Genomic DNA, 14,673 nt, shown 5'->3' with positions numbered 1-14,673 from the left:
TCAAAATGTATCCGATCTGGCTTCCAGAAAAGCCAAATCCCACCAGCACGGCCATTCGCCTCCGATCTAACACACTTCCAGCTCCTAAACTTGTTAACCACCTCATCTGCTTTGACTCTACTAATCTTAGTTTCCAACAAAACAAAACAAGAAGGATTAAACTGACTAATGAGATCATTAACATGGACACGGGTAGCCTTACTAGCCGCACATCTAACATTCCAACACAGCAAATCCATAGAAAGGAGTGTTGAAACACATTTCCACATAATTTTGATTTGACAAAATTGTTTAAGTATAATATATATACATATTCTAAACACACTAAAGTTTAAATGCTTTGATTTAATTCTACTAATGTGTTTGTTCAATGTTGAGTTAACATATTATAAGACATAAGAATCGAAAGGCCCAAGCCCATTGCGGAAGCCAAGGCCCAAGTCAAACAACTCAGTACACTCGGCCCGCGTATGTCAAGACGTTGCCGTTTTTGTTCAAAATGCAACTCAGCAATCGGAAGGATCTAGAAGACCTTCGGGAACAACTTCAAGATGAAGCTGCTGAGTAGTCTCGACAAAGCGTACAAGACAGCAGCTGGCAAAGGAAAACTTCCAGACAAAGTGTTTCCTCTTTTGGCAAAGTTCAGACGACACAGTATGCTGTCCAGTTGACTTTACCATAAAAGGAGAGACCATCTGCTGTGCTGACCGAGGACAGAAGATACACGATTGTGATTGGCCGAGAGCTCTGTGCAAGTCAGGATGACAACGACACATAGCCATTTCCCTCCAACGGTTATTTCGAAATTCGAAATGACCGAATGACCAGACGTCTCTATAAATAGTGCCATCACAAGCTTCACAAGACACAGAACTTTATCAAGCCATTACGCTGACCAAATCTCTACAAGTTCTGCAAGCAAGAAGCAAAGCAAAATTCTTACACTACATTTTCACATCTGTGTAAAAGTCTAGAGTGATTGTAAATCGTCTAAAGTGTCTTAGCACATCTTTGTATTAGGACAAATACACTTATCATTTCTAGAGATAGAAAGGAGAGGCTGAGTACTCGATTTTAAGTACTCAGCGGAGAGATTAGGATTGAGTAGAAGTATAGAGGAAGGTACTCTTGTCATACTCAATTGCTGATATTGTAAAAGGTTTGAGGCTCTACCTTTAAAGAGCTCAGTAGAGGATTCGAAATCTCGGACGTGTTCCGGGGACAGGACGTAGGCTTAGAAGAAGCCGAACCTGGATAAATCTGCTGAGTGAAGTATTTCTAAACCTTTGACTCCTTATTTATATTGCTTGCTTAAACAATCAAAACTGACCAAGTCAAGAGGTCAAGTTGAGTTGTGCGCATTAAAACGTAAGAGCTCAGGAATAGACTCTAAGTGCTATCTCCTGACTCAAGCTAAGAAACTGGCCTAGTCACCTATTGACTAAGCCAGTATCTTGCTGTTTACTCAGCGCCGCTGTTCAAACCTTTTCTTTAGTAAAAGAAGTCTGCCTAAATTGCGAAAAAGTTTAAATAGTTCCTAACCCCCCCTTGGAACTATACTTGCAACTAAATAAGGGACCAACAAGTGGTATCAGAGCCTCAAAAGCTCACTGTAAAAGGTCTAACAACCTTGAGCTGATCCCTACCATGGGCGAAAATAGCACTCGGTTTCTCCCTGGAAACCAAACAACTCAAATACTGCCTGAGGGGCTGTCCATTACTAGGCCTCCCATATTCTTCGGGTCAAACTATACCTTCTGGAAGAATAGGATGAAAAACTTCATTCAGGCTACAAACATGAGTGCCTGGCTATCTATAGTCCAAGGGCCGTTTGTACCTGTTGAGGTTGTGGCTGGCCAAACAGTTATAAAAGCTGAGGCCAAATGGACAGAGGATGATCTTAAGAAGCTTCAAAACCATGCTTCGGCTATCAATATGCTTCACTGTGCGCTCGATGCTGCAGAATATAACAAAATCTCAGGTTGTGAGTCGGCATAAGAGATCTGGAAGAAGCTGGAAGTCACCTACGAGGGAACAAACAAAGTAAAAGAATCCAAGGTGAATCAGCAGATGAGACTGTACGAGCTGTTCGAGATGAACAATGATGAGGGCATTTCAGACATGAACGCAAGGTTCACCAACATCATTAATGAGCTCAAGAGACTTGGGAAATTCTTCACTGAGGAAGAACAAGTCAAAAAGATACTCAGGAATCTTCCAAAAGACTGGCAAGCAAAGAAGACAGCAGTTGAGGAAGCTCAGGATTTAACCACCTACAAATATGACGAACTCATCGGTTCATTGTTGACCCATGAGATATCCATGAAAAACTTTGAGGTGAAGGAAAAATCTGATGACAAGAAGCAGAAGTCAATTGTCATGAAGGCTGACTCCACTGACGGGAGTTCAACTGATGATGAGGAGATGGCCATGTTCACAAGAAAGATGAAGAGGCTGTTCAGGAAGAACGACAAATATTCTAAAAAGCCTTACAAAAAGTTTGATAAGTATAAGGCTGACACAAGCGATAGCAAATACAGAAAGGACAGCTCAAAGCCCATTACATGTTTTGAGTGCCATCAAGCTGGCCATATTAAGTCAAACTGCCCCACGCTGAGGAAAGACAAGAAGAGTGGGAAGAAGGCAATGGTGGCTACTTGGAGTGACAGTGATGAATCTTCATCAACAGAAACTGAGGCCACCGAGTCAGCGAAGATATGCTTTATGGCTGACGAACTTGCTGAGCCATGCGTCTCTGAGCATGCTGACCCATCCATCGCATCAGATGATGAAGAGCAATCAAATGAGGTAATTTCTCTTCCCCAGCTCAGAAACGATATGGTTAATGCCCTGAGTGATCTCTATACACTTGTTAAGAAGTGTAATAAAAAGGTTAGAGCACTCAGCAGGCGCTGTGACGAAGTGGAAGAGGTCAAACTGAGTGACCTCAGATACCTTCTTCAGGACAATTCGACTCTGCATGATAACATGAAGATCATGCATGAGTATGTGTCTGAAGTCCAGTCAGTTTCAAAGAAACTGAGGAAGGACGTCACAACCATCCAGAACCAACTAAAGGTTCCTAAGAAAAATAACATTCCTCTAAGAACTCAGTACCACGGTACTCAGCAGAGATGGAATCCCCAGCGAAAAGTCCAGTGTGACTTTTGTGGGAAGTTAGGACACACTACTAAAGTATGCTGGCACGCTCTGCACTGGGGTGCTGACAAGTCAGTAAAAAATCCTAAACAGAAGGCCAGTTGTGACTTCTGTGGAAAGAATGGCCATACTGTCCATGTATGTCACCATAAAATAAAATATGATGCTATACCTGTTGCACCTAACAAGTCAGGACCCAAAAAGAATTGGGTACCTAAAAGTAACTAGTTACAATGCAGGTAAGCCTGAGATGTGCCGAGAAGTCAAAGATGTGGTATATTGACAACGCATGCTCAAGGCATATGACGGGTGATGAAACTCAGTTCATCACGTTTGAACGTAAACGAGGAGGGAGTGTAAGTTTTGGAGACAACAAGAAGGGTAAGATAGTAGGCTCAGGAACCATCGGAGGTAATCCTACTATTGAATCTGTCTCCCTAGTCAGCGGACTCAAGTATAACTTACTCAGCGTAGCTCAGCTATGTGACAATGGGAGAAAAGTTATATTTGATGCTACTGGATGTAAAATATACGAGGGTAAAACTAATGAGTTAATTTTAACTGCCCCTCGGATAGATAATGTCTTTATGCTAGACTTAGAGAAAAAGTTTTCAAAAACTGTGTGCTTAGTAACAAAGGAAGAAAATTCCTGGCTATGGCACAGGAGACTTGGTCATGTAAGCATGGACCTCCTGGCCAAACTAGCAAGAAAGCAATTGGTTGAGGGACTGCCTGAACTTAAATTTCAAAAAGATCAATTATGCCACGCTTGCCAAGCTGGAAAACAAACCAAACAATCTTTTCACAGTAAAAACATTGTCTCAACTAAACGTCCGTTAGAATTACTACACTTGGATCTCTTTGGTCCAGTCCAGCCGCTGAGTCTGGGTGGAAGAAGATTTTCCTTGGTCATTGTAGATGATTTCTCTCGGTATACGTGGGTTATCTTGCTGACCAGCAAGGATGAGACCTTTGAGATATTTTCAAATTTGGTTAGAAAAATTGAAAATGAAAAAGGCCTAAAATTAGCTCATATCCGTAGTGATAACGGTGGAGAATTCAAAAACCAAAAGTTTGTTGAATTCTGTGAAGCCAGCGGCATTGACCACAATTTTTCTGCTCCTAGAACACCTCAGCAAAATGGGGTTGTAGAAAGGAAGAACAGAACTCTGGTTGAAATAGCCAGGACAATGCTGGATGAGCATAGGCTTCCAAAGTATTTTTGGGGAGAGGCTGTTAACACAGCATGCTACATTCTTAATAGGGCTCTAGTTAGACCTATACTCAAGAAAACCCCCTATGAACTTTGGAAAGGACGAAAGCCCAATATTGGATACTTTCGTGCCTTTGGCTGTAGATGTTTTATTTTAAATACCAAAGATAGCTTAGCAAAGTTTGATTCAAAAGCTGATGAAGCTATCTTTCTGGGCTACTCAACAAACAGCAAAGCATACAGAGTTTTTAATAAGCGAACTCAAGTTTTAGAAGAGTCAATACATGTAGAGTTCGATGAAACTGACCCTGCAGGTAGATACCAGCCGCTGACCGAAGATGATCCAAACTCAGTAACCATCGCTGACTCAGAACCAGCTACTGAGTCATTCACGAAAAGGCTGACCAAGAGTAAAAGTGAACCTAAGATTACTTTTACTGACCCATCTACTTCTGCAGAGATTGTTGAAACAGGAACAGCATAAGACATGAATCTACCCAAAGAAATAAGGATTCCAAGAGGGCACTCCGAAAGTGCAATCCTTGATTCTGCTGGGAATACCCTGATGATGAGGAATCAACTCAGGAAGTACCTCAGCAATGTTGCTTTCGTCTCAGTACAAGAACCGAAGAATTTCGCTGAAGCTGAGTACGATGAATTCTGGATGAACGCAATGCAAGAGGAGCTCGATCAATTTCGAAGAAATGATGTATGGGAGTTAGTGCCTCATCCAAAGAGTCAAAAGACCATCGGAACAAGATGGGTCTTCAGGAACAAGATGGACGAACAAGGAAACGTAGTTAGGAACAAAGCAAGGCTTGTAGCTCAGGGCTACAGTCAGCAAGAAGGTATAGACTACGGTGAGACCTTTGCCCCAGTGGCAAGGCTAGAGGCAATTAGAATATTATGTGCATCTGCATCTTACATGAATTTTAAATTATTCCAAATGGATGTCAAAAGTGCATTTCTTAATGGAGTTATAAACGAGGAGGTTTATGTAAATCAACCTCCAGGTTTTGAGGACCCTAAGTTCCCAAACCATGTTTACAAACTCAAAAAGGCTCTGTACGGCCTCAAGCAAGCACCACGTGCTTGGTACGAGAGGCTGACCAGTTTCCTGCTGACTAGAAATTACGTCAGGGGCAAAGCTGATACAACCTTATTCATTAAGAAAAAGGGTAAAGATACCCTACTGGCCCAAATTTATGTTGATGATATAATATTTGGTGCAACTAACGAATCAATGTGCAAGGAGTTTAGCAAACAAATGCAGACTGAGTTTGAAATGTCTATGATGGGAGAACTCAACTTCTTTCTCGGTCTTCAAATTAAACAAGGAAAGAATGGCATCTTCATCAGTCAAGCCAAATATGCCAAGGAGATCTTAAAGAAATATGACTTGGAAAATTGCAAGCCAATATCCACTCCTATGGGCACTGACACTATCCTCTGCGCTGATGAGAATGGTAAGTCAGTAGACAGCAAGTTATATCGAGGTATGATAGGCTCTCTACTTTACTTAACAGCTAGTAGACCGGGCATTCAGTTTTCAGTATGCTACTGTGCTAGATATCAATCTAACCCTAAGGAATCTCATTACATTACTGTAAAAAGAATCCTTAGATATTTGCAAAGCTCAGTGAACGCAGGTTTGTGGTATCCAAATACTCATGATTTTACACTTATCGGATACACTGACGCTGACTATGGACGAGATAAGCTGGAACGTAAAAGCACCTCTGGAGGATGCCACTTCTTAGGAAGCTGTCTTGTATCCTGGTTCAGCAAAAAGCAGGCGTCAGTAGCCTTGTCCACCACTGAAGCTGAGTACATTGCTGCTGGTCATTGTGTTGCTCAAGTCCTATGGATCAAGCAACAACTTGAAGATTATGGTGTTCAAACGAAGACAATTGAGGTCAAATGTGACAACAAAAGTGCAATTGATCTGTCCAAGAACCCAATTCAACACAGCAGAATGAAGCATGTCAGCATCAGACATCACTTCATTAGAGACCATGTACTCAAGGGTGAGATCAAGCTGACCTTTGTCCCAACGGACGAACAACTTGCGGATATCTTCACGAAGCCACTGGCTCGTGAGCAGTTCAGCATACTGAGAGAAGCAATTGGTATGTTTAATCCTCTTCAGTGAATTCCTGTGCTAAATGAATATGAATGCTGAGTGAATTACATACTGAATGATTTATTGTTTGCTGAGTTACTCATCGGAACTGTTTGAATATACAATAACTGAGTAAAACTTGCATACTGAGTAAATTAGTTTAGAACTTGAACTTAAAATCATCCTTAAATACTGCACTGACCACTCAGAATATCAAACGCTTGACATTCTAAATACTGAGTGATAAATCCGTTAGCATAAATGCAAAGCACGCGTATAGCCTAGGATGACGTATTCGCCGTAATGTGTCATAAATGCCAGGATCGTTGTCGGTACATGATCCCAAGGCAAAACTGACACATGGATTCGATTAAGATCCACACCGTTCAATTCGTCTATAAATTATGGGTATTTCCCCATCTTTTACTCTTTACGCTTAATCAATTCTTAAGGCAAAGAAATCACTTAGAACTTCTTTTCTCTCAAATTCCTCTAATTCCTCCATCTTCGAAGAATGACTAAGTTATCTTTCAAAGTCTCCGGTGCCGGCCACCAAAGGTCCAGCTCCGATGAACCTTCACAAAACCCTTCTACACCGAGCAAGGGTAAAACTGGCCAAACTTCTGGCAAAGAGAAAGCTGTTAAGATCAGGACCTACTCCAAGGTCTTCGACAATATATCTGAATGGAAGGTAGAACCCTCCAGATGGGTTTCGGAGCACTTTGTACAGAACGAACAGCCATTTGCCGAATGGATAACAAAGAACGAATGGACTGGGCTGTTCTCGGTCAGGGATGAGACCTATCCTGACCTAGTAAGAGAATTTTACCACAACCTCAAGGTTGCCAGTGACTCCGTCGACTACCTAAGCACTGAAGTAAAAGGGAAAACCATCTTCATCAACCCTCTATACATAGGAAATCTCCTCCAGCTCAAAACTGAGGGAGTAAGGCTGAGGAAGTCAGGAGATCAGGACAAAACCAACTACGTCCATACCTTCTGCAAACCTGAGGGTCACTCAGGCGAGATCTCAGCATCTTCAATGGGACAGCACCAGAAGATGGCTCACTACCTGCTGAGCTATTTCATTTACCCAAAGATCAACTGCACTACATCAGCAACCAACTTTGAACAGTGCTTCATATGGCACATGCTGACGTACACCGCCATCAACATGCCGGTCTTCCTAGTTGCTGGGTTCCTATGCAGCACGGGTACACTGAGGTTGGGATCAATCATCACCAGGATCCTCATCGACCACAAGATTGACCTCGAAGGTGAGGAATCTTTCAGAGGAACCGAAATCACAGCTGCCTCGCTGAGGGCACTGAAATATGGGCAGCCCCTGAAGAAAGGAAAAGTTGCTGCTGCTGCTGGCCAAACCGAGGAAACTGTTGCTGAGCCTAAGAAAGGACGAAGAACTAAGTCCCCAGCTTCTCGCAAGAGAAAGTCTGCTGAGACTCCTTCATCGAATGTTGAGTCTCCTGCAAAGAAGCAGAAGTCAGCTGGAAAGTCAGCTGAAAAGAGACACAGGCAAGATGAGCCTGTAACTGAGAAAGCTGCTGAGCTACCTCAGAAGAAGCAAAAGACTTCAACATTGGCATCTCTGGACGTTATACCAATCGACTTTATTGTACCGAGTGATTCTCATTTCACTCAATGCCAGGGTACTGATGTTGAGGAAACTGAGGTCCAGTTAGATGACCACTTCATCTCCCAAGTTGAGGAAGAACTTGATGGAGACAGCACTGCTGAAGAAGAAGCTGAAGCCAGCGGTCAGGATGACGCTGAGGAGTCTGAAGAGTATGACAGCGAAATCAAGGTTGAAAATGCTAACACTGGGTTAAAGTGTGGAGCTGTGCTAACTGACACCGAGTTAGCTGCTGGAGTTGAGCAAGTTGAGCAAGTTGATCAAGCTGACCAGACCAATACTGAGGAAAAGGAAACTACTTCCACTCACTCAGAAGAAGCTGCTCCTACTTCCACTCCACCACGTAGAAAGAGGAAGCTGGTTAAGGCCAGTGAGGTGTCGGTCAGTGAACTTCATGAGCAATCACCGACTATTCCTGAACTTGTCCTCTCCAAGACAACAAAGGATCCTTCTACCGTCAAATTAAAATTTTTCAAACGGCCCTCAACTTCCTCTACTACAACGCCGTTGGAAAAAAAAGCCTCTGTTTCTTCTCAATAGGAACATGCCGAGCATACCACTTCCACCACTTCAACAAGTCAGGTTGAACCAAGCACTGTCCATACTGTTTCCTCAAGCATGGTGTTGACTCCTCATCCTTCTGCCGTCAGCACAGACAGTGTTCGGGTTATGACTTCCATCACCAACCTCTCTGCTGATCAATCAACCTTACCTCCAACTCAAGTGCAGATTGAGCCAAGTCATCCAGTCACTGACCAGGGTACTCCTTTCACTCCACTTTCTTCTGGTCATACTGATGTACATCGGGATGCCACTGAGTCCGGCAAAAAGCTCCTTGACTCAGTGCAAGCACTCATCCACGATCTTCAACATTCCGCTTCGCCTGCTGCTGGATCTTCAATTCCTGACGCAACTCAGCTCTCCCAAGTCACTCTACTTCTCAATGAAGTCAAGGGACTCAAGGATCTGCTGAATGTCGTCCTGTCATTACAAGCCCAGCAAGCTAAGCAGGATTCAATTGCCAAGTTGGCAGAGATACAGCTGTCAACAATTCAACATCTGAACTCACTCCATCAGCAAGTTCAGAAGTTGTCTGCTGTGAACACTGACTACGCTACTTCCTCAGAACTCAAGATGCTCTTTGCTCAGCTTCATACCGAGCAACTTAAGACAAATGAGCAAATGATATCCTATAGTCAGTGCTCAGTCGAGCAAATTGGTGAGGCCATACGGCTACTTAACCTCAACAAGCAAGAGATGGATACTGACGCGATGAAGTAAAATGAGTTGCTATCTCTTGCATAGCAATCCTTTAATCACATCCGTCATAACAATATCCAGCGTCATCATTATGACTCAGCACTCTTGAAAACCTTCCACCAAGTCTTTGCTGGTCTCACTGAAGCTCTCATTTGGCAATCCAAAGCACAAGCTTTCAGTGTAAATATGCTCAGTGCTGCTGATCTTCATATACCAGTCGAAGTATCAGCTGATGGAGTTGCCATTTTTGATGGGGTCAATGAAAGTGCTGACAAACTAAAAGAGCTTTCACAAGAACTGACTCGGGCTGTCTTAACCGATGCTTTTAAGCTCCCTGAAGTTGACAAAACGGGGGAGAAAGCGCAAGCTGCTAGAGCTCAGCATGAGCAACGTCAGTACGAGAAAAGTCAGTCACAGGGCAAGAAAAAGAAATAGATAGGCTAGGTCTTAACTTTTGTAATATGTGCTATGTTTATTTCTTTTGCTGTGTAACTGCTGACTTCTATCAATATATCATACTTACTTCTCTTATTCAAATCTTGAGTTATGATATATGCTTTTATGTACTGAGTCCTTATGTATCTTCAATTAAATCAGCTATGTTTAAAACTTGTAATATTAACTAAATTATATGCTGATAACATGTTTGACATGAACCCATATACTTATGAAATATTCTGATAAAAACTCATTGAACAAATTACTCAGCACGCGCTCTATATGTTTAAACCTCCCGCTTACCACTGAGTAAATAGAATATGTGATATAGCTGACCTATACCTAAAAACTGACCTTAGACTTACTTATTTAAATCCTTAAATTTTTTTTAAGTAAAACTAAGTCAGTAGCTCAACCCTTACGGGGGAGTTTGCTAAAGTATATTAGGTCAACTGTCATGGGGGAGCTCATACTGAGTTCCTTGCTGAATAGTTTTGCCAACATCAAAATGGGGGAGTTTGTTGAAACACCTTTCCACATAATTTTGATTTGACAAAATTGTTTAAGTATAATATATATATATATTCTAAACACACTAAAGTTTAAATGCTTTGATTTAATTCTACTAATGTGTTTGTTCAATGTTGAGTTAACATATTATAAGACATAAGAATCGAAAGGCACAAGCCCATTGCGGAAGCCAAGGCCCAAGTCAAACAACTCAGTACACTCGGCCCGCGTATGTCAAGACGTTGCCGTTTTTGTTCAAAACGCAACTCATCAATCGGAAGGATCTAGAAGACCTTCGGGAACAACTTCAAGATGAAGCTGCTGAGTAGTCTCGACAAAGCGTACAAGACAGCAGCTGGCAAAGGAAAACTTCCAGACAAGGTGTTTCCTCTTTTGGCAAAGTTCAGACGACACAGTATGCTGTCCAGTTGACTTTACCATAAAAGGAGAGACCATCTGCTGTGCTGACCGAGGACAGAAGATACACGATTGTGATTGGCCGAGAGCTCTGTGCAAGTCAGGATGACAACGACACATAGCCGTTTCCCTCCAACGGTTATTTCGAAATTCGAAATGACCGAATGACCAGACGTCTCTATAAATAGTTCCATCACAAGCTTCACAAGACACAGAACTTTATCAAGCCATTACGCTGACCAAATCTCTACAAGTTCTGCAAGCAAGAAGCAAAGCAAAATTCTTACACTACATTTTCACATCTGTGTAAAAGTCTAGAGTGATTGTAAATCGTCTAAAGTGTCTTAGCACATCTTTGTATTAGGACAAATACACTTATCATTTCTAGAGATAGAAAGGAGAGGCTGAGTACTCGGTTTTAAGTACTCAACGGAGAGATTAGGATTGAGTAGAAGTATAGAGGAATGTACTCTTGTCATACTCAATTGCTGATATTGTAAAAGGTTTGAGGCTCTACCTTTAAAGAGCTCAGTAGAGGATTCGAAATCTCGGACGTGTTCCGGGGACAGGACGTAGGCTTAGAAGAAGCCGAACCTGGATAAATCTGCTGAGTGAAGTATTTCTAAACCTTTGACTCCTTATTTATATTGCTTGCTTAAACAATCAAAACTGACCAAGTCAAGAGGTCAAGTTGAGTTGTGCGCATTAAAACGTAAGAGCTCAGGAATAGACTCTAAGTGCTATCTCCTGACTCAAGCTAAGAAACTGACCTAGTCACCTGTTGACTAAGCCAGTATCTTGCTGTTTACTCAGCGACGCTGTTCAAACCTTTTCTTTAGTAAAAGAAGTCTGCCTAAATTGCGAAAAAGTTTAAATAGTTCCTAACCCCCCCTTGGAACTATACTTGCAACTAAATAAGGGACCAACAAGGAGGACAGACCGACCATACCCACAACCCTAAGATAGGTATTTATTAGGGGCTCCTAAGAGCCTTGCTGAGGTACCCGCAGGCCCTCTCTTATCAGGTAACCCCAAAGAATTAAGGTTACCTTTCTGTTTGCCTTTAAGCTTCTTCATACTAGATTTATTAACACTCATACTTTTCCCGATTCCAGGATCCCCACCCTGGCTAGGAATACTAACCTCCACCAATTTTTTCTTCCTTTGATAAGCCAAAGTCTGGGAACTTCCCTGGGAAACACCTTTGGATACAAAGAGGGGGTTAACATTCTCAGTCACCTTAGTTGAAGGCTCAATAGATTCTAATCCTGGCATGCTTTGATCAATCTGTTCGTCAACCATACCAGAATCTTGATCTTCCTCAATCGCTAGGGCCCCAAACCTAGAACCTGAAATGATCTCAGCCCCAGCCCTGGTAGCCTCAATGACTTTGGGGTTAGGTTTTTCTTTGAAACTAGGCTTGTCATTAGGATTTTGAATGATAGCCTTTGTCTTGGGGTTTATATCAGAGGGACGATTATGAGCAACAGAAGGCTGATTCCTACGTCTAGCAGGCCTCTTCGCGACCATCCAAGGGCCAAAATTCCCCCCCTCACCTTGGATCCCTTCAGTTCTTTCAGTATTACCCTCAGCTTCCATTTCCACCACCCTCTCCCTCTTCGGGCATCCATCCCTAGTATGTCCATACATCCCACAATCATAACAGATGTTATGTAACCCTTCATATTCAATAAGGAACACCTTATCACGAACACAGAATTTTGATAACAGGGGTTTAGCAAGATCAACATCAATACAAACCCTAGCAAATTTACCTCTGATAGCCCCCACCATAGTTTTATCCACATGATGCACCTTCCCAACCATACTTCATATCTTGTTGAGGAAACTTTCACTATAATACTCAATAGGCAGGCCCGGAAACCTAACCCAAGTCAAAATTCTGCTTACCGAGCAATCATGAGGGTTAAAATTAGGAACCCAAGGCCTCAAAGCCAGAACCTGGTTGGAAATGATATATGGCCTCCTTTGACCACAGCATTATAATCTTCCACACGAGTAAATTTAACAACATAGTAATCATTCTCTAAGTCGGTAATCGTAACTTTACCTTTCCTAGCCCACTATGCTTGTATCCTCTGGGCGAAATAGTGAAAACTAATTCTCTTCCCAATAAGAGTAACTATAAGGGATAACTTCCACTTTTGTCTGAGATCGCGATTTTCAGCAGACGAGAGTCTAATCACCGGACAAAGCGGGTCATCATGTTCACCATCCTCAACATCTGAGTCGGAGAACACCTCTTCATAATCCCCTTCCATCCTAACCTCCTCCATACAAGGCTCCTCCTCCACTACCCCCATAACAGTATCTTTCCACGAGAGTTGCCCTATACCATTATTCCCCACCCTTGATTTGGGAGAAACCGAGTTACCCTGACTTTGAATCCCACACTCCTCACCAACCTTGTCCGATAAACCATTTATTTCCTTGATATGACCTAAGGCAGCCTGCACAAGAGCCGCCGCCCCAAATTGACCAACCCCTATCCTGCTTGACCTCGCGCCAGCCCCCTCCCTAGACTGCCCAGCAGGATTGTCGGCAGCCCCTATGCTCGGCCTTGCAGAACCACCGACAATCCCAGCGCCTAGCCGTCTCGCCGGCATCCCCTGCACACAGCCCAGCAGGAGTGCCGGCACTCCCCACGCCTACCCTAACTCCACTGCTGGCAAAGACGCCGGTACTCTCACCAAGCCGCCCCGCCCTATCCGCATCAGCTCCCGCCTGCCCGCTGCTAGAGATAACGCCGGCCCCCTCCCACGCCCGCCCCACCTCATCCGCATCGGAATCGGCCTGCCCAGGAGGCGCCTTTCCTCCCGCGTTGGAAATAGCCCCTGCCCCAGCCGCACGCCCGCGCACGGGCTCCAGTCCATCAGATCCCACCGATACTGCCCCGCTGCCTATGCCATCCTCCGATCCCCTTTCCTCTACGCGGCCCCGTATGTCCTTGCCCCCAACCATCTCGCCTTCCTACCCTATCCCCGGCGCCCTCCTCCACCAGATCCGCCCAAGCCAAAGCCGGCACCACCCCTAAATCTCCACCCGGCTCCCCCCCCCTCCCTAGATCTTTCCCTAATCCTTTTCACCATAAACCCTAGAAGAGAGACGAGAGAGAGAGAGAGAGAGAATATTTATATATATATATACTCACATTCGGACAGAATGTCGTCAGCATTCATATTTACCGACAGGATATTAGCTAAATTTATATTGTGTTTTTTTATGGATATTCCGTCTAACATCAGATTTGTCACGGAACAATATTTCTGACGTTTTTCATTCCGTCCTTAAGCTTCCGTCAGATCCTGTACGTCACCAAAAGACGTCACGCCTTCTGATGTAATTGTCGTTAAAAACTTCGACTCAGATGCTGACGGAAATCCGTTACCAACCCGTCAGGAGTATTCGTCAGAAAAATGTGAGAGATGTTTTGCGTCGACTGAATCTCCCACATTCGAGCTCCGTCTCCAATTCCGTCACTAAACCTATTTTTGACGAAATTAGTTCATTTCTGACGAAAATTTCCGTCAAAAATCAACTATTTTCTAATAGTGATATCTATTTGTACCAAAATGCATAAAAATAAAAAATCCAATCCATATTAGTTGGATAAACCCAAATTAAAAAAATTAGTGAACTTCACCAGGTTCTAAATTTAGAAAATTAATCTAACTTTAATTAAACCTAACAATTGGGTTCATATAAAGCCGAAAATCCAAATTTTAGTTAGAGTTAGCAATCGAAACAATTACACCTAACAACCTATACTAAAAAAGAGTGCATATCTACAAAATATTTATTTTAGTCATTTTGAACAAATAAAAAAGAAAACATAGATAAGGTAGCGAGAGATGCGGAACCTGGATAACAACAGAAAAAGAA

The sequence above is a fragment of the Euphorbia lathyris genome, chromosome 1 (assembly GCF_963576675.1).
Source record: "Euphorbia lathyris chromosome 1, ddEupLath1.1, whole genome shotgun sequence".
NCBI classification, from domain to species: Eukaryota; Viridiplantae; Streptophyta; class Magnoliopsida; order Malpighiales; family Euphorbiaceae; genus Euphorbia; species Euphorbia lathyris.
The sequence above is the reverse complement of the archived record's forward strand: the minus strand, read 5'-3'. Positions refer to the sequence as shown.